A 22,048-nucleotide genomic window follows, 5' to 3' on the forward strand; every position below is an offset into this window, starting at 1 on the left:
AGTGCTCTATCCATACTATGTAACTGTTTACCATACTTTGTATTTACATAGTTTTTTGAGGTTTTTAAAAGTATCGTCCTCAAGGAGCAGCTAGCTGCCTAAGTGGATAGAGCACTAGCCCCGGAGTCAGGAGGACTTGAGTTCAAATCCAGCTTCAGACACTTAATTGCCTAGATGTGGGACCTTGGGTAAGTCACTTAAGCCCATTACCATAAATTAAAAAAAAATTAAAAGTGTCTTCCTCTCACCAACCCAGTGACATAAGCAATAGAATGCTTTTATTCACAGTCCCATGGAAGTTGCACCCATACCTCCTGATTCTAGATCAACTTTTCCTTTTACTATATTACATCTCTTTGTGCCATGGAATAAATTGACTAACATTTGTAAGTCTCTGACATGCAAGATGTTATGCTAAGCATGGGGATGTGGAACTACAGAGATGTGTAAGAAATAGTACCTCTGAAAGAATTTTTCGTGAGCCACAGAGGAGTGATGGTTGATAGATAAGAAAACAGCAAGAGACAAGGGTAATTCACATTTTCCTCCGTCTATATAAATTAATTGGCCTAATACAGAATCCTAAGGCACAGAAATTAAAATGCCTTTATTATTTATCCAGAACTTCCAGTAATGTGGATTATAAACTTCTTGAAGACAGGGACAATTCTTTATTAACCCATAATACTATTTGGAGTAGACATTTAAATGTTTGTTGGCTTTGATCCTGGACAACTAAATAACTCTCACTTGACTTGATCAGTCCTTGGACTTGGAGAACATCTTATAAATAAATCAAATGAAGGGAAAAGGCTTGGATAGAGAAGAAAATTTAAATAGTTCCATTCCTTAAGACTCCCCAGCTGAAATTCTGCCCCCCTTTCACAACCTGAGCAAGTAGAAGCCAGGTAAGAAGAAAAGAGGAGAGGCATATTTTGAAGTTATTGCACTCCACTGTAAGTTGGTGTTCAGGTCCAAGTTGAGTTTTCTCTGAGACTGTCTCTGGCCTCAGAAGTCCCATAGTACTCAGGGACTGTTCTGTCCCACTGAGTTGGGCTTTTCACATGTGCCCCTTTTTAGTTTTCTTCTTACATGTATGTGCTCAGCTAGATGGGGATACATTTGGAAGACAGACATGGTATTTTATCTTTGTTTTTTCATGACATTGTGTTTGTTGATGCTGGGAAAAATGAAAATGAGAAGAAAAAAGGAAATAAAATCCTTCAAAGAAGCTTCAGAACATAGCTATTCCTAAAGGACTGAAGTTTCTTCTCCATCTTCCATTGTAGGGTGTTGGTCAGAGGAAGGCAGGAAGGGAAAACAGGAGAGAAGACTAATGGAAGGTTGAGCTTCAAACTGCATTGTAAAATCTTGCAGACAAAGGACTATGTAGTCTCTTCACCTTTTCTATTCTTAGACCCTAACAGAATACATAGCAGATGCTGAGTAAATGTTCACTAAATCAATAATCTTCAGCTCATTTTCATAGAATTTCAAAGATAGAAGGGCCATCCCTTAAGATTATTTGGTCTAACCTTCCTTCACCTACTCTCATTTTACAGATGAGAAAACTGAAGTTCAAAGTTGTAATTGAGGTTCCTGTGACTAGTAAGTACAAAAACAGGATTTGAATATAAGCCTTGTGCCCTTCTACAGCAGCTAAGTGGTGCAGTGAATAGAGCATCAGCCTTGGAATCAGTGAGACTTGAGTTCAAATCCAGCCTCAGCCGCTTGACTCTTACTAGTTGTGTGATCTTGGGTAAGTCCCTTAACTCATTGCCTCACATCCAAGGCCATCTCCGGTTTTCCTGGTTCGTATCTGGCCACTGGACCCAGATGGCTTTGGAAGTGATTGAACATAGCACCCCCCCACCCCCCACTCAAATCCACTTCACTTACTTGTCATGGCATCACCTCCCTGATATTATGTCTTCTTTGAGAATAAAGAACAAACATCATCAACTAGGGAGCCTGACCTCATTTCTTCTTAAAAGCTGAGGTAGAAAAAATTAGAGAGTGAGCTTTCAGGTATTGTGGGCTCTTATTCTTTAACATGAGTTGAGTGGGAAGAAGAAGGTAGGAAGAGTTTGAGTGATTTAATCTCTTCCATCATTCAGACTGACTCTTCTGATCTTCGATTGCTCTTAATTATTTAGAATAATCAGTATATGTGCAAGGAAACCAAATTAAAAGAGTGATTGTTATATAGCTAGGTTTGATTCCTGACAGAGAAAAACTTTTTCTAAGGATCACAAGTTATATTCCTAATTTAAGTCATAATTCACTATTGCAAATGCACATCACAGAGCTTGATAGGAGAGAGAATACAAATATCACTGTGATTAGAAAATATAAATTACCTGCCACAATGCCAGTGATAATGAGGTCAGTCCATCAGTTAACAAGTTTATTAAGTGTCAGCTGTGTGCCAGGTACTCTATTAAATACTGGGGATAAGGTAAAAGACAGTCCTTACTCTCAAAGAGTTTATAGTCTAATGCTTAGAGTATGTCATTAAAATGCAGTCACATTACCTCCATCATAAAATTTAGAGCAAGAAGGAAGATTCTTCTGGTCTCAAACCTTCATTTTATAGCCCATGAACCCAAGGGCCATAGTGGTTAAATAACTTGCCCAGGACAAGTTGGAGCCAGGATTAAAATTCGTTTCTCCTGATTCTTAGAGCAGTGCCTGATTGACAATAAAGTTTCTAAAGGCTTTGTACTCATAGAGGAGAAAAATTACAAAAACACTGTGGAGTGGGTACCATTCCTCTTAATTATTACATTATTTTTACAGGTTAACAGTGTTTTGTTTTGTTTTTTACAACTTTGCAAATCCAATGCAGAGCTTGGACCATTCTGTTGTCTTCTTTTGTTTGTAGCCCCATTTACTCAAACAGTTCTAAGAATCTTAGAATAGGGTAGATATCAAAACCTCAAATCCTTTCCTGTTCCTCCTGCCCTCATGACCTACGTGTCACTCTCTACTCTTAACTCATCCCCAATCCAATTGATTACCAAATCCTGTGGTTTTTGCCTTTGTAACTTTTCTTGTGTTGTGATTCCTCTATTTGGACAAGACCCTGGTCCAGGTTCTCATCACCTCATGCCTAGATTATTTCAGGGACCTTATGGTTCATTTTTCTTCTTCAAATCCATTCCCATGCCAGACTATCTTTCACTCAGCTTCAAAATTCATCTTAAAGTATAGGTCTGGCCATGTCATCTACCCCCATACCCATTTGATCAGCTCTAATGGCTTCCTATGACCTCAAAGATAAAGAATATGATATTCTCTACCTCCTCTTGAGAGTAGGGACTGATTTGACTTTTTTTCTCATTTCTTTATATCCCCAGCACTTAGAAGAGTGATGGGCACATAGCAGATGCTTAATTAATGCTAGCTGACTGTTTAACAGGCTTTTTGACTTGTAAAACATTTATATAACTGGAACTTTCCCCTTCTTTTAAAGTCTTCTTACACCTTACTATCCTCTACATAGTATTTGATTCAGTGACAGCCTGTCCATCATGCCTGGAACACTCTTCTTCCTTCTCTTCCTCACTCAGGCTTACATCAGATCTCTGCTAAAGACCCATCTTCTGGAAGAAGTCTTTTCCACTCCTATTTAACCTTAATTCCTTCCCTTTGATGACTGTCTCCAATTTCTGTTGTTATCAGTCTTATTATTATTATTTTTTAGTTTTTTGCAAGGCAAATGGGGTTAGGTGGCTTACCCAAGGCCATAAGGCTAGGCAATTATTAAGTGTCTGAGACGGGATTTGAACCCAGGTACTCCAGACTCCAGGGCCGGTGCTTTATCCACTGCGCCATCTAGCCGCCCCTGTTATCAATCTTATTTGTATATAGTTGTATCCCTATTGTCTCCCCTGTTAGACTGTCAGTTCCTTTAGTGGAAAATATATATATGTGTGTGTGTATGCATATATATATATATGTAAAATTATTCTGTACATACTCCTATTTATCATTTCTTTCTCTAGATGCATCTAGCATACTTTTCATATGTCCTTTATAGGTAATTTGGGTATTTATGATCAAAATGATTTATTCAAAGTCATTCTTAAAACAATATGTTGTATGATTAATATGGATCTATTTTTAGCATAATTACACATGTAGAGCCTATATTAGATTGTCAGGAGAAGGGGGAAAGGGGAGGGAGAAAAATGTAAAATTCAAAACCTTGGGAAAAATGATTGGTGAAAACTACTGTTGAATATTGTTGGAAAAACAAATAAATAAACATATTTTTAAAATATTGTTGTTAGTGTATACAGTATTCTCTTGAGAGCATAGATTTTCATTTCTTTGTATACCCAGCACTTAACATAGTCACTTAATGTATACTTTTTGCTTTGATTTGCTGTCATTTCATAAAAATAAAAAACAAAACAACAAAACCATTTTAATTAACTGGAAATATAAAATGAGCCAAATTAAACTCCCATATATAGATTGTCTAGCCCCTTAAGAGACACTACCAGTGAATTAATATTGAAATCTCCTGCTGTGTGATTTTCTTTTCTTTTTAAGCAAACTGCTAGGATATACCAAGTTATTAGAGGGAAGTTTCTGGAGAGGGAAGTACCTCGAAAACTCACCTGAAAATGCTAGTATTCATCTCAAATCTCAACTGCTATTTCCAGGTTGTATTTAAAGGTTGTTGGGAGTATTTAAATGTTCTTAATCCTGGGAGCTATGAACAGGAGAGGACATGGAACAGAAAAAAAAAATTTCATTCCCGTGTCTTTGTTCCAGGAAAGAAAATACCCATTAGCTGATGTTATGAGAATAGTTTGTTTGAGTAGTTGCAAAGGAAGTAATTTTTGTTGTTGTTTGGGCTTGTTAATTAGCAAGGAACTGGCTCATGGTTTTATGCTTGGCTAGTTTTTGAGAAAAGTCTTGGACTAACTAGGTCTTTATTGAAGAGGCTAAAGTGGTGCCCTTGATGAAGCTGTTGTTTAAATTTAGTGCAGAACACAGAATTTTGGGTGGGATTGGGTTGGGCTTGAATGCATTTCTTAGCACTCCTTTCTCCCCCTCTCTGCTTTTCTTTTTGAAGGCTCAGGAGAAATCCCTTCCGATTATTGCATGGCATCAGGGGACAACATGATCTGAGAGTCCTGGTCTCTGTTCCTTTGTCAGGTAGCCATACTAGACACTTGCAGAGGCATCTGGGAAACATACAGACAACTTCTGTTTTGAGTCTTCATTTTCTCACATTTTTTCCCTCCTTTTAAAGGTTGTCTGTCTTCTATCTCTCTTTCTTATTTTTGTGTCTTTTTCCCCCATTCTGTTCCTCTTCATAATAATTTTAAAGTGAAAACACATGGCTTCAACTCTGCCCCTCTCCATTTACTCAGCTGCACCTACTTATTCAATTTTAACTGGAAGACCAGTTTACAAACTTTCAAAAATAAATCCAGGACCAATGCAGAGAACTATATAAACAAAGGTCTGATTTCATTTTTACTTGTTTCATAAAGTTTGGATTTTCCTCCCCCAGTCTCTTTCACAAATGACCTTCCTAGTATTTAAAAGACCTGTCCTTTCCCTTGCTCCTCTTTTCTAGAAATTTCCCCTTGACTTCTAAGGCAGTGACAAAATTAATGGGCCTCAGGAAGAAATGGAGAGTTTAAAATTGATGACTTCTGGCAAACTGTCAGCTGATATTAGTGATATCATTCAACAGAGTGTCAATTTGAGAAGCTTCAGCACAGGACATTAGAATGTTAGAAACCTGATTAAAGGATTAAATGAATTCTACTTTATCTCTCAGCAAAGGACTTGTAAAACTAGTTCACTTGACTGGCTAATCCTTGCTAACTTTTAGAAGGAACAGGAAGGGGCCTTTAGAAAAAATTGCCCAGGGAGGGAGAAAGTCATTTCCGGTTAGTTTAGCTACCCACATTTCAGGGCTGGAGAACCAAGAGAGGGAAAATTAACCTCTTGTGTATCATAAAGGAAATAATCAAGTGAAAACTTTTGGAAATAAGATAGCTGTTCTATCCTAAAATGATAAGGATCACCAGTATTCCTGCCTTTCTCTTCTCCTTCAGGAATGGGACTTTTAACAGCTATCTTATTTCCTAAAGTTTTCACTTGATTATTTCCTTTATGATACACAAGAGGTTAATTTTAGATCCGTACTTTTCCTACAATTTATAGACTTAGTGGCCTGAGGGCACTGAGAGGTCAAGTCACTGCCAGAGTGTGTCAGAGTAGGAACTTGAACCTATGTCTTCTCAGCCCTAAATTGAGCCCTTTATTCATTATATAGTACTGCCTCTCTCTCTTTGACTCTGACAATAAGGTCTTTTTAATTAAAAGGCGAGCATTTTTCTGGATTATAACTCCAGAATAAGAGCTTTGAAAGACTTTCTCAACAAGTACAAAATCTTTTTAATTTATTTGATGATGATGATGATGATGATGATAATAGTTGCTAGAATTTATATAGAATTTTAAGGTTTATAAAGCATATTTCAAATATCCTCACAAAAACCCTGGGAAGTAAGTGCTATTGTTACATCCATTTTTATAGATGAGGGAACTGAGACAAAGATTATGTGACTTGTTTAAGATTATATAGCTAGTGTCTTGAGGACAGATTTGAACTCAGATCTTCCTGATTTTAGTTTATCACTCTAATCTTCCTGATTTTAGTTTATCACTCTATTCAATGTATCACCTAGCTGCCTAATTTGATGTTTACAAATACACTAAAGATAGCAAACTTATTGTTCGTGACTGTACATTTCAAGTATGAGCAAATAATTGCAAGCTTATGCTTAGTTTTTGATTGTATTCCCTCCCCCCCCAACAGATTTGACCTTTTTCTACCCAGGCAAAGGGGAAAAAAGCAATATTATTTTCAGTCCTGTTGTTTCTTTCTTCCTCTTCCTGTCCCTACCTCTAACCCCGCCTTTGAATTGTTTCTGATTCTTCTTTTAGTTGTACTTAAAAAAAAAGTATATTTCTCAAGGTATTCCCCTGTTCAAAAGCTTTCTTAGTAGCCTATAGGATAAATTGGAAACTCCCTAAGACAACAAAAGATTTTTGTTTTTATTATTGTTTTAAGCTTTGTTAAGAAAAACAGATTAAAAGAGGAATAAAAATCAAGAATCATAAGTGGTGACCAGGAAATTGAGAAAAAGCAGAATTTCTCAATTCAGTCTTTTCTTTTGTTTTTTTTTGCCTATAGAATGTTCTTTCTACTGGAATATTGAGATTGTAAATTCAAAATCACTGTGTCCGGATGACTGACATCTCAGTATACTGCAAAAACTTGTGGTTGTGCTCACTGAACTATGGTCAATGATCTTTGGAAAATTTTGGAAGATAGGATAGTAAATATTATGAAGATATTATGAAGAGACAAACTAAATATCTGTAAGTTTTACTTTGGTTCTTAGCCAATTTTGAAATGTATTATTAAAAGGATGGCTATTGCACATTAGAAAAAAAGAAGCAGAAAACAGAACTAGCATGGTTTTAAGAACAGGTCATAGTGAACTCATCTTGCTTCCTGGTTGCAGAAAGGAAGCTAGGTAGTACAGTTAATAGTGTGCTGGTCTTGGAGTCAGGAAGAGCTGAATTCAAATCCAGTCTTTAGCTCTGTGACTCTGGAAAAGTCATTTAACTACCCCCTGCCTCAATTCCCTCATCTGTAAAATGAGGATGGTAATAGAACCTACTTCCCAGAGTTGTTGTGAGATCAAATAAGGTAATATTTGTAAAGTGCTTTGTAGTTCTTAAAACATTTGGTTATTACGGGATGATGAGATTGCCCATAAGGGAAAAGTCATAGACAAAGTTTCACTAGATTTTTATCCAATAATTTTTTGAAAAGTCTTTTTTGTCATCCTTTTAGACAAGATGTAAAGATTCAGTTAAGTAATCAGATTTCATGGGATGATTATTCCCAGAGTACCTATGAATAGTTTGCTATCAACCTGGAAAGTAGAGTAGAATGTTTGTCCTTCATTTTTTTTTTAAGGTTTTTGCAAGGCAAATGGGGTTAAGTGGCTTGCCCAAGGCCACACAGCTAGGTAATTATTAAGTGCCTGAGACCGGATTTGAATCCAGGTACTCCTGACTCCAGGGCCGGTGCTTTATCCACTACGCCACCTAACAGCCCCTGTCCTTCATTTTTAAAGAAAATTTCAGGGAACTGATGTCATGACAAGCATGTGAATTGGATTTGAGTGTTGCTGTGCTAAGTCATCAGCCTCATTTTCTCCTTGGGAGCCATCTGGGTCCAGTGGCAGATAAAATCAGGACAACTAGAGATGACCCTGGATATAGGGCAATCAGGGTTAAGTGACTTGCCCAAAGTCATACAGTTAGCATGAGGCAAGTGCTCTATCCATTGCACCAGGGAAATAAAAGATTTATTAAGCACTTATTTATATTTCTGGACCTAATCTCTGGTGACCCAAATGACAGCAAGCAAGCCAGTTCCTGCCCTCAAGGAGTATACATTCTAATGGGAGGAGACAAATTGGAAAGATAGAAATCTAGGGAATGTGGTGGGACTGGAGATATCCTGAAGATATAGTAGAGACTTGGAATAAGCAAAAGAAGGCCAAACAAGATAAAGACAGTTTCAGGATCAAGAGGAGATAATGGCCCTGGGGAAACAAGTTTGTAGTTATTGCTGTCCTCCTTAGTTATCAGAGGACCAGTGACATAATGATGATGTCTAGGTAAGGTGTGTTCCATGGTGGTTGATCAGTCCTATAAAAGTTCAGAAGATTTTTCCACAGGTCAGAAACAGTAATCTCTTAGGTACATTGGAGACTGAGAGTTCTCTGGATGTGTGCAACTCATGTTTCCTTTGTGCTACTGAAATTCTGCTTTGTTCATAGAACACAGTGCTTTCTTTGATGTGGACTCATCATGCTAGGTAGTCTGCAAGCATCTCCCAGGTCTCACAATCTAAACTAAAATTCTTCAGAGAGACTTTGAGTCCTTCTGAAAACATCATGTGAGCCTTATGTGAGTTCTCCATAAGTAGTCTTAGGTAATTGATTTTGGCATTCTGGCTACATGCCAACCCATTGGTTCAGGTTTAGAGAGGTCCTTAGTGCCAAGTGTTTTATAATCTTCCCAAGACAATTCAAATGGAAGTTGATAGACTGTCCAGGTTTCACAGACATATAACGGTATACTCAGTAACAATGGCTCTGGAGATCTTCAGTTTGGAAGGCAGTCTAATAGCTCTTCTCTTCCACATTTTTCCTTCAGAGCTTCCCAAAGGCTAAGTCAGCTCTGGTAGTGCATGCATCTACCCCATCATAGGTGGACATTCCTAGAAACTATACTACCAAGGTAAGTGAACTTATCCACAGCATTCAAAATTTCTCCATTTACTGTGACAAATAGTACCACATATAGAGACTGATGGAGGACCTCTATTGTTTTGGGGGGGGTGTTGATTTGTCAGGTGGAAGAGAATCAGAGCCTCAGAGGCTACATTGAGTGGACAATCATCTGCAAACAAAAAGGTATTCACCAACTCTCTTCCACTTTGTTCTTGGGCCATCCCCAGTTGTGTTGACTTTTGTCTTACCACTGAACTAAGTAGACTCTGGAAGAGAAAGTGAGGCTGACAACTTTGTACAATACTGTCTCATTTAAAACTAATTCACAAGTCATTATTTTACTATTTAGTCATCTTACTGTTTTACCTGCCTTGAAGTCCTATGGCAAAGAGCAAGTGATGAAGCAGCAGGTGTGAATACACTGGTAATTTTAGCCACAATCCTGCATGAGTGTCACTCATGCTGCTCACCTCTTACCAGGAGGAAGGATCTAGAAAAGGTGTCCTAAAAATTGTCTACTTCACCCAATCTTTGCCTGCTAACCATAGTAGGTGGGAATCCTTGTAATTGAAATACAAAATATTTTTTTTGGAAGATGATTCCTTTCACCATTGGTACATTCCACAACAATATAAAATCCTGTAGATCTGACAGACCTATAGCTTTTATTTGGAGAGAATTCAGCAAGCGATAGCTGAATTTGTAAAGTACAAATGGAATGGTTGGAATACCTAAGAAATGTGGGTAGTAATTGTGTATGTGTATGAGTTTGTGTGTGTGTGTGTGTGTGTGTGTGTGTGTGTGTGTGTGTGTGTGTGATTTGGTTTTGCTGTTCAACATTTTTATCAATGATTTGGATGAAGGAATATATGTGTTGGAAGCAGATATAAAGCCAGCACTTTTCTTTGTCCAGGTTTGAATTTGGTAGAAAATGGAGAATTAGAAAGTCTTTTAATTTGCTTACCTTGTCTTATAATAAGGATGGCAATATGGACACAGTGGAATTTAGGTTTTTAGGTCTAACCTTTGGACAGGATCTAATGTAGATCATGTGATTTGGGCACGCACCAAGTCTCAGGGAACCAGACTTCTCGTAACTAGGGTTTTGTATGTCTTGTGGGTGACCAGGGAGCTGTCTCCAAGAAACTGGAGCCAATTAGCCCTATGGTTTGTCTATTTTTAGTCCCTGTTGGAGGAGGGGATTGAGCTGTCTAATAGGGAGGAGCTGATCAAGAGAAGCTTGGTTCAGTTACATCCTGGGTAGCCTTGTCTCCTTTTAGGAGAAGCTAATCCCTGAGAATTAAGAAAGAAGGAGGGACCTAAGACCCTCATGTTATCTGAAGAGGGGAAACACTGGGAAATAATAGTGTAGACACAGCAAAGGTATGCTTATGTAGGTACCACAAAACTAGGAGGGAAACTAATACAATTAGTGGTAAAGTTAGAAACCTAGAGAATCTTGACAGGATAGAATGCTGGGCTGATTCTAATAGTTGATTTTTTTTTAAACCAGACATGTGATTTCATTGCTTTAGGGACATTTTGGGAAGGAAGTACAGATCTGCCATAGCTAGGGAGTCTATAGTGTTACAGAATTGTCTTGGGGCACTAAGGTTAAGTGACTTGGTCTGGGTCACCCTGCCAGGATATGTAGGAGGCTAGACCCAACATCAGAATTCCTGACTCAAAGGTCAGCTCTTCTTCCTCCTCCTCCTCCTCCTCCTCCTTCTTCTTCTTCTTCTTCTTCCTTCTTCTTCTTCTTCTTCTTCTTCTTCTTCTTCTTCTTCTTCTTCTTCTTCTTCTTCTTCTTCTTCTTCTTCTTCTTCTCTCTCTCTCTCTCTCTCTCTCTCTCTCTCTCAGGACTGATGCACTCCCCTTCCCAAAATCCATTTTCTTTTTCTTTTTTTTTTAAAATTTATTTTCATCCATATGCACATGTACATTTTTAAGTTATAAAATTTCCTTCCGTCCTCCCTTCCTGTCAGGAATGAATAGTCAAATTAACATTGTACATGCATATTTTGATAAACATGTTTGCAAATTAGTAGTTTTTGGTATGAAGAATTAGGATTAAGGGAAAGAGATACATAAGAAATAAGTTTTATAAAGTGTTTATCAGATTCAGAAGGGTTGGATTTTTTTTTTTTAGTGTATGTGTTTTGTTTTGTTTTGTTTTGTTTTGTTTTTCTTCCTCTGGATGTGGATTATATAGTCCATGGCCAGTCAAATATAGTTGTCCTGAGAGGAGCTGCTTCCATCAAGGTTGTTCATCTTACATTGTTGTTGTTGATGTGTACATTGTTTTCTTGGTTCAGACCCATTTTCAATGTTATAAAATGTTTACCATTAAAATATATAGATTACTATGAAAACTAATTATATTGAAGTTTTTAAAATTCATGAACCTTCTAAAATGTTTTTAAGTTTTTGAAGTGGGGGGTGGTGGAGTGATGTCAACTTTCAGGACTAGTCTCTGCCCTATGCTCAGAAAAAGATTATAAAATTAGAAGGCAGTTCAAGGATCTTAGGTCAGTGATACTTTTCTCAGGGAATTATATGTAGCTTGGTTTTGCTGCAAATCACCATTAACTAAGGCAAAGGGAGAGGGGGACAATAATATATTTGGCTACAAGATTTCCTCCAGAATAGGGCCCATGCTGCTGTATTCTAGTTGGTCTTCCAAAAAGTGAGTGAGAAGTAGGAAGAAGAGAGGCAGAGAAATGATGAAGATTGTCAGCCAGTTATCAAGAGGTGCTTAAATGTATTTGCAAAATCTTATGGAATAAGATGATTATAAATGCTATCATCTCATCAAATGAAAAGCAGTGGGAAAAAAATAAAGCTTAAAGAAAGCTTGAGCATCAAATAACATTTAAAAAGAAAAAAAGAGGTCAGGCAGAAACCCAGCTAACAAAATCATTCCAAATGCATTTAAGGATGACATCAGGAAGAGCTGGACTCAGAATTGAATAGTAAGAGAAGGGTGGACTAAATGGCAAATCAGAATTTGCCTAAAACTTTCATCCACCTCTAGTTGCCTTTTTTTTTTTAGGTTTTTGCAAGGTAAATGGGGTTAAGTGGCTTGCCCAAGGCCACACAGCTGGGTAATTATTATGTGTCTGAGACCGGATTTGAACCCAGGTACTCCTGACTCCAAGGCTGGTGCTTTATCTACTATGCCACCTAGCTGCCCCATCTAGTTACTTCTTGAAACAAAATTATCCTTTTAATATTAGTTGCATTTTTTTAAATTGTGCCTTGAACCCATTAAATCTTTAATAATTTATTGAATACAATTTAATGTTACCAATGATGAGCTTGAGAAGACCCTATTAAGGAGATGTGTTTGACTTGAAAGGGAGATGGACTATTCATAAGGGAAGATTGAAAGATAATGGATAAAAAACTTGAGTATTTCACTAGACTTCAAAAAATGTTAGAAGAATGAGACCTCAGAGTCTTAGGGGAGTCTTTTATGAAAGAATTAAGAGACAATATGAATCAGTATGAATCACACTAAGAAAGTATAAAGGAGCATGAGGGATAAGAGTAACTCACATTTATATAACATGTTAAGATTTACAAAGAACTTTCTTCATAAGCACCTTTATTGATGTTTTACAAACTATAAAATTATCATTGTTTCCTTATATATACCCTGGACTCAGGAAGATCTGAATTCAAATCCAGCCTCAGACATTTAACAATTACCTAACTGTGTGACCTTGGGCAAGTCACTTAATCCAAAAACCGCAAAAACCAAAAATAAAAAAAAGACTCAGGCCATATACTATATATATTTATAATAGTTTACTTTTTTCCAGTTACAGGGCAAAATAGTTTTTAACTTTTAGTTTTTGCAAGGCAATGAAGTTAAGTGGCTTGCTCAAGGCCACACAGCTAGGTAATTATTAAGTGTCTGAGGCTGGATTTGAACTCAGGTACTCCTGACTCCAGGGCCAGTGTTCTATCGACTGCGCCACCTAGCTTCCCCTTAATATTCTTTAAAAAAATTTTTTTTAGAGTTTCCAAATGCCACTGAAGGCATTTCCTGGTGTCCCTCTTACCCACCAGATGCTAATACCTATTTATGTAAATGTTATCTCCTTCATTATGCTATAAGCTCCATGAAGGTAGGGACTATTGTTTTTTCTATGTCCTGGGTTTACTTAATATAGTGGCTGTCACTTGATAAATATTTATTGATTGACTGATTGGTGATGATTTATCCCTTTTGTCCAGTCCTAAAGCAAATCCTCCCTTTCTAAATCCTTCCTTTTACCCTTCTTTATATTTATTTCAAAGTCCCTGAATAAACTCTATATTCTGTACATTCTAAAATCTTCATAATCTGGTTTCTGTTTAATCCATTAGAAATATTTTCATTAATTGTAATGTGAAAATTCCATAATACTTATTAGCTACTAAAAAGCTTTGAACAGCTCTTTTAGACCCTTGCTCTAAGATTTTTAGTCTAAAAAATATGTATACATGTACAAATTCCTATCATTTTTTCCTTTTCCCACCTCACAGGTCATAGCTGTTCTATGTCTATCACATTTTTTTTTTTAGAATTCTAAGGTTCTCACTTCTCATGTCTTTTTTTTTTCCTCTGGGGTCCATGCAAACCCATGGTCTATGGATAGATTTCAAGGGGCTTATGGATTTGGATGGGAAAATAATTACATCTTTATTTCAGTATAATTAGCTTCCTCTATGATCCTCTATTTTACTTCATGCATTCTAAAACACTTGAGATGTTGATTATTTGCCAAACAGGTCTATGATACTAAAAATAATAACTAATTTCTGCCTTGTGGGTAGTCTTATTTTTTTCAGTCGTGAATGTTTTCTTTCCTTTCTCTTGGGTTAACAGTCATTTTTTCATTCACTCTTTTCTAATAACATGGCAGCTTTTCTTCTTTAAGTCTCAAATTCCACACCTAATGCCTTAAGAACATATGAGTTTCTTGTTGAAATTTTGGTCGTGGTGGATTATTACCAAGGTATTTTTCTTTGCTAACCACCAAAGTGAAGACATAGTGCGAGAGCACTGGACCTAGAGTCAGGGAGACCTGAGTTCAAATGTGGCCTCAGACACTTAATAGCTCTATGGTTCTGGGAAAGTCACTTCATCTCTGCATGACTCACTTTCCTGCAATGTAAAATGAGGATAATAATCATAACTATATATATCTCACAAGATGTTGTGAGAATCAAATGAGATAATATTTGTAATAATAGTATCCTCTTCTTAGTCTTATAAGCTTAGTATCTGGGATGACAGATTCCTTTAAACAAGTCATATGAAGACTATTAAATATTTTTAAAGTTTATAAGCACTTATTCATCTAATCAGAGGAATTAGAAAGAAACTTAAAGATCATGCAGTCTAAGCTCCTCATATAATTTTATGACTTTAATTCATACTTAAATTTTAGACCCTTGGGAATCTTTTCCTCAGTAGTCCTCCCCCCTTCCCATTTTTCCCTCACAAGTAAACTTTTCAAATTAAAAATTAAAGAAAAAATTAACTTCTAAAAATGTGATTATTGATATCACTACTTTTTTATTTCTTAATAATTTTATTATTTACTTTTCTTGTTTTTGTTTGTTTTGTTTCATCCTTCCCTGATACCAGTGCAATGAGCTACTTTGGTCTGAAACATAAGAAAATGGGCATCAGAAGTGACATGATGCATCAGAGAGGATGATGGCTGAAGATTAGAGAGGAACACCAGAATATGACGTTGGAGTTCTCCTTGCTGGAACTGATTGCTGGGGCCACTTCTACATCATGAAGATGATCTTGTCAGGATGAGAAGCCCTTGAAGGTCTTCAGCTGTGACAGAACAGATGAGAATGAAAATAATATTGGTTCTGGAATCATCTCTCTTCCCCTAGGTTTATGCCTACATAAGTCCAGAGTACCTTGGGTCTCTCATAATGACATGGATTGAGCATTGAATTTTGAACTGTGTTTTTAGTTCCTAGCAGACTCTCCCCCTTCTTACTGGAAAACACTTGAGAAAAATAGACTCAAACTCTACACATCTGAGAACTCTTGGGTTTGAGGTTGTCTTTTATATACTACTCTGGGGCTCGGAAGAGTCTGTGAGAATGCAGTTGGCTTGATTCTCTATTGTTCTAATGCTATTATGCACTTTTCTATTGTTCTGCTTGATTCTAGGCCAAGACTAAATACTTTTATGCATGTTGGCTTCTGTGGGGAATGAATTCAGACCACACACTGCAAAGACTTTAATGAGGACTATTTCGAGGAGTTTTAAATAAAGGAGACTTGATCATTTTCTCCCATCCATTTCTATTCTTATATTTGATGCCAAGGACCTCCGTAAATGAATAATGGTGTTGTACACTAGCATTTGCATTAGAGAAGGGAAATGGAGAAAAGTGATGAGTAAGACTTATGGGTCCAAATAAAATTCATTGAAAGATCTTCTATATTGCTGGCAGGAGATGTGAGGGAGACTGCAGTCCTTCGATTCAGTATCCAGATGGGCAGAAAAACCATTCCAAAGATGGCTTCCCAGCTTTCTCCTTCTGTTTAGAAGTCCCATTTTGGATATGTATTAGGATGCACCCTCATTTTCAAGGGAATGTAAGGTGGGTGATTGATGGGGAACAAGATGTTACTTGTTACTTCTATTTCCAGATCTACACTTTAAAATTTCTGAGCATCATAATCAGTTGAGGAAGATGTGAAACATAAGATTTGGATGTTGTTTCCATCCCCATTCCCCAATCTGCTTGAGGTCAGCTAGAAAGAGATATGTGAATAATTTACTCTATGAGCTCTGAGTATGAAGGTTTGTTTATGTCTAGGTAGATACTTATCTATGAAGATATAATTGAGAAGATTGGGAGACCTTGACTGGTTTTTGGGATTAAAGAAAAAAAAGAGAGTAAGAAGAAATCAAGAATATATAAGTATATGTTATAATAACCAATTAATATGGGCACAAATCTTCCCAGGGAATTCTCTTTTTAAATTGCCTCATCATTAATAAGAAGAAAACCTGAACTTCTGAAACACTCTTCTACATATAGGTGGTCCTTAGCTCAAACCAACAAACAAAAAAGAAAAATTTTTTTTCAATGACCCGAATTTCTGATTCTGTTCTCCTGAGTTAGTCTCTAACCAGGTTATAGCTACAATGAACAAGTTAACATTCATTTTGGGATTACAGTTCAGTACTTTACATATTGAAGGCTCTTGTATCTATGAAATGGGCCATCCTTATCTATGATAGGCTATGAAACAGGCAAGGTCTCTTTCATATCAGGGTTGTGAGACTGATATTCACTTAGTATATCCAGATGGCGAAGGATCTATAGCTATACATCTAAACACCTTTTTATAATGATTTGTAAATACCAGAGCCAGGATTCAACACCACCCCAACTCCCCCCCCTCACTATCTGCCAATATATGATTATTGATAGGATAAGTCCTGCTCGCTGAGACCAAGTCACCCTTTCTTTTTGTGAATGATGTCTGAGAGAACTTTCACAGAATTATACAAGGCCAAAATTATCAGGGAGGACATGAACTGAAAGAATCTGAGCAACTGCAAAAGGATTTAAACAGTTTCTGCTTCTCCAAATGTAGGATGGAATTAATCTGGAGTGTAGTGGGAAGAGAGAGACAACTTTGAAAAAAGTTTTAAAAATTTATTTTCAGTTTGGAATTCTCTCCCTCTAGTCCTTTCCCCATTGATTGAAAAGGCAAAAAGGACAGCTTCCATATAGAGGAATAATGAAATAAGTGGATTTAGAAGGGGCAAGTGACCAGGTAAATGAAAAACAGAGAATATCATATTTCATTCTAGAAGTGATAGTGATCTTACTGGAATTTATTCACTAGGGAGATGACAAACTTGTACTTTAGGAAGATAATTTTGATAGATAAGAAGAGGGGCTAGAGTGAAGTGAGAACTGAATCAGGGGAACCAACCATAAGGTTTTTGGTGGCTAGTCAGAAGAAAGAATAGTATATATATGAAAGATGAAGAGGAGGTGGAAGCAACAGATTTAGCAACAGATTGGATATAGGGACAGTGAGACTGAATGAAGTGTTGAGGATCACATCTATGTTGGGAACCTAAGTCATTAGGAGGATGATTGACAGGAATAAGTAAGTTAGAAAGTGGGATCCATTTAGGAAAGGGAAGGTAATAAGTTTTGTTTTGATATTTTGAGCTTAAGATATCCATGGGACATTCAGTTCAAACTGTCCAAGAGGCAGTTGGACATGTAAGACTGGAGGTCAAGAGAGAGAGAGAGAGAGAGAGAGAGAGATTAGGACTAAAAAACTCTGAGAATCCTTTGCAGCAAAATGATATTTGAATCCTGGAGGTTGATGAGATTGTCAAGGGAAATGATATGGAGGGAAAAAAAAAGGGAAAATTGAAGATAGAGCTTTGGTAGGTAGGTGGGAGAATGGATTTCAATGGACAGCAGCATGTCTAGATAAAGAGAAGACTGAAAAGAGGGTGGTCAGAGAGAAGAACCAGGAGAGAAAAGTGTTGGAAAACCCTAGGGAGAAAAGAGTGCTGTAGAGCTATAGTGCCAAAGGAAACTAGGAGGTTTAATAAGATGAGATCTTTGTAAAGGCTATTAGATTTGGAAAACAAGAGCTCATTGGTAACTTTGATGAGAGTAGTTTCAGTTGAGTGATAAACTTGGAAGTTAGACTGCAGAATTAAGAGAGTGAGAAGGAAGTAGAATTACTGATTGTAGACAGTTTTTTAAAGAATAATAGCTAGCAAGGGATGGATGAAATAAGAATTTTTTTAGACTGGGAGAGACATGGGTTTCGAGGCAGGATCTCTGATCTCTTGATTCTCCAACTAGGGTTTCTATGCTTCCAACACCTGGCAGGTAATTGTTATAACAACATTCTCACCAACATACCCTCTATGAAGGAGACAAAGGAGAAACCACCTCCTCTTCTCCCTGAGCACTGGGGAGTGTGTGTTTGTGTGTGTGTGTGTATGTGTGCACGTGCGTGTTGAGGACTGGTACACTTCTAGAAACTACTCCTGGTGGTAAGTTTTGCCTGCATATCCTCTTAGAACTGGGAAGTACATCTCAGCATCACCATTTATGGAGATTGTGCTGATGGAAGGCAATAAGAAAAGTGCAGTCCTGCCTCTGACACTTACTGTGAATACTGAGCAGTTCTCAGCAGCCTCTGTCCTCTGTTTAAGACTATACATTGAGTAGCAGATGGCACCCTAGAGAGAATTTCCTTACCAGGATATTCCTGTAGCAGTGATATCATGGGTTGTCTGTAACAGTTGAAATATGCTCAACTGGTGAGAAGGCATTTGTCAATCTTATTTTCCTCCCTCATCCCCTTCCACCTTTTGTGATTAAAGCACTTCTTAGAGTCACAAGGAGAGTTAGCATACTCTGTTCCTTAATGCCATTTCCAGACTCTCCTTGTACCACCTTTACTCAGCAACCCCAAGGATTATTTATGCCCAACCTCTAACAGAGCATTCCCAGTTCATATTGGGCTGATCAGGCATAGTCAGGCACACTGTAATCTGTTTCAAACATAGTGATTTAATTTTCATCTTTGATATGAAGGATAAGAATCAATCAACCATTCTCTTCCTTTGAGGTTCACACTATCCAAATGTATCACTTAATCAAAATTCTGGTGGCTGTTACCTATTGACTTCTGAATGAAGGGACAGAACATCAGAAATCTCTATAATTGTACAAATGCATTGACTGAAAGAGAAAGGAACAATCTTCTGTTTTTGAGAATCACCACTTTGGAGGTAAAAAATAAAAAGGAAAAGGACCCATATGTACAAAAAATATTTATAGCAGCTTTTTTAGTGGTGGCAATGAATTGAAAAATGAAAGGATGTGCATAAATTGGGGAATGGCTGAACAAGATGACATATATGGTTGTGATGAAAAAAACTATTGTATTATAAGAAATGATGAGCAGGGTGTTCTCAGAAAAATGTGGAAAGATGTAAGTAAACTATTTTAAAGTGAAATGAGCAGAACAAGGATGATAATATACACAGTAACAGCAACTATGAATGATTTTACTATTCTCAGCAATACAATCATCCAAGACAATTCTGAAGGATTTATGATGAAAAATGCTATCCATTTCCAGAGATGGAACCTGAATACATATGAAGAATGTTTTTTCTTTAGTTCTATTTCCCCTCTTTTCTTTCATAACATGACCAATATGGAAATATATTTTGCATGACTGCACATATGTAACCTATATAAGTTGTTCATCTTCTCAAGGGGGGGGGTGAAGAGAGAGAGAGAGAGAGAGGGGGGAGAGAGAGAGAGAGAGAGAGAGAGAGAGAGAGAGAGAGAGAGAGAGAGAGAGAGAGAGAGAGAGTCTGGAAGGCAAAAATTTTAAAAAGAATGTAAAAATTGTTTTTAACATTTGTCAAAAAAACTAAAACAAAAACAGAATTCCCACTTATCTTCTAAGAGGGACAGAGAATTATGAAAGAACTTGAAATACTAAGCCTCTAAAATGAGACATACAGTGGGACACTGGATTCTAAAGTAAGGGGAAAAGGAATAAGAAAGAGAATACAGTAAATACTTTTTTTATTTTTGGAACAAGAGCCACAAAGAAGGTTATTTGAACTCAGAAAGTGGACAAGACAGTAGTGGCAATAGGTAAAGAGGATCCTATAATTCAAAAGAAAGGGAAAGATAATTTCTGAAACAAGAACAAAGTCCAATAATGACATAACAGTCTCTTCTCCTTTCATCCTGTGCTTTAACGATGTCTAGGGGTGGAAGGTTGAGGAAAGGGTACCTAACAATGGAAAAAGGATGATTGAGGGCTTTTCTGTAGAGAATCTTGGACTGATTTGGAAGGCTAGGGAAGTACTGGTTTGCCCCCTTAGCAGAATTCATTAAGGACATTGTGCTAGCCACTGGAGATGGAAAGATGAAATGAAAAAAATGTCTCTGACTCCAAAAGCCTACATTCTTCTGGAATACTCCACTCAATCTGTGAGTTGCCATTGTACACACACACACAGCATACATACACACACACACAAATAATATCACCTACCTTGCTACATTAAGTGTTCAGTTTCCTACCTTACTCAAAATGTTGACTGGTTGATCTTGGTTTAATTTTTATTTTTAAAAACTTATTTAATAAATATTTATAAATATTTATTATTTGAACAGGGAAACTTCTTCCTCCTATAACCTCCAACTTGGAAAATTTGTGAAGTGATGACTCTTCAAAGTGTTAGCAATGGAAGGACAGAAACCCCTGAGCTTTCTTTTCCAAGTTGCCAATGAGGATGCCAGAATTATTGGAATTCTGTGCTAATCTTCAAGCAGAGAGATTAACGTTCTGCATATGAAGGTATGCATATTTGCTGGGGCACTGGACAAGGGTTCAAGGATCTGGATACTATTTCTAACTTTGTGACTGTGACTAAATTTATAATCAAAAGAATTTGGGAAGCTGAGTTTGAATCCTGGTTCTACTACGTATCATGTGACCTTGAATAAGTTGCTTAACTTCATTGGTTCTCAGTTTCATCATCTGTAAAATGGGACTTCATTGGTTTTCAGTGTTGACATCTGTAAAATGAGTGACTTCTGGGGAACTCAACTCTTGAGAAATTGCTTTTATTTTCTGAGAATCAGTTTCACTGGGAAATGAGGGGATATAAAAATGTTTAGCAAATTTGAAAGCAATGTATAAATATTAGCTAGTATTTTTATTGGACTCAGTGATCTCTAAGTCCTTTCCAGATTAAACAGTTTTTCTTAAAGGGTAAAAATCCCCATGTATAAAAAATTTATAGTAGTTCTTTTTGTAATAGCAAATAATTGGAAATTGAGGGGATGCCTATCAATTGGGGAATGACAACAAATTGTGGTACATGTATTATTATTATTATTATTATTATTATTATTATTATTTTTTAGATTTTTGCAAGGCAATGTGGTTAAGTGGCTTGCCCAAGGCCACACAGCTAGGTAATTATTAAGTGTCTGAGGCTGGATTTGAACTCAGGTACTCCTGACTCCAGGACCAGTGCTCTATCCAGAGTCAGTGCTCTATCCACTGTGCCACCTAGCCATCCTGGTACATGTATTATTCTATAAGAAATCATGAGGGACAGGATGTCAGAAAAACCTGGAAAGACTTGCATGAATTGATGTTGAGTAAAATGACAAGAACCAGAAGAATATTAAAAACAAAAACAATAACATAGGGTCTTGCTCAGCCATGATAAGACTTGTACCATTTCAGCTGCACAATAATCAAAGATAATTTTAAAAGACTGGTGATAGAAAACACCCTCCAGAGGAGGAACTGTGGAGTTTTAATGAAGACCGAAGGTTATTATCTTCAATTTTTAAAAGCTGTCTTATGTATTATCTCCTTTTCTCCCCTCTAATGCTTTCTTTCTTCTTTTTGGATCGATTCTTCTCTCTCAACATGTTCAATATTGATCTATGTTTAGTATTGTTATAAATATAGAGCTTATATCATATTGTTTTCTATTAGGGGGAGAGGGGAGGAAGAAAAATTGTATTACTCAAAACCTTGTAAAAATGATTGATATAAACTATCATTGCATGTAGTTGGAAAAACAAAATATTAAAAAGGTTTTTCTTTCTCTAGTACCTGCTCT

This window comes from Macrotis lagotis, chromosome 1, assembly GCF_037893015.1.
Source record: "Macrotis lagotis isolate mMagLag1 chromosome 1, bilby.v1.9.chrom.fasta, whole genome shotgun sequence".
In the NCBI taxonomy this organism is placed as follows: Eukaryota; Metazoa; Chordata; class Mammalia; order Peramelemorphia; family Peramelidae; genus Macrotis; species Macrotis lagotis.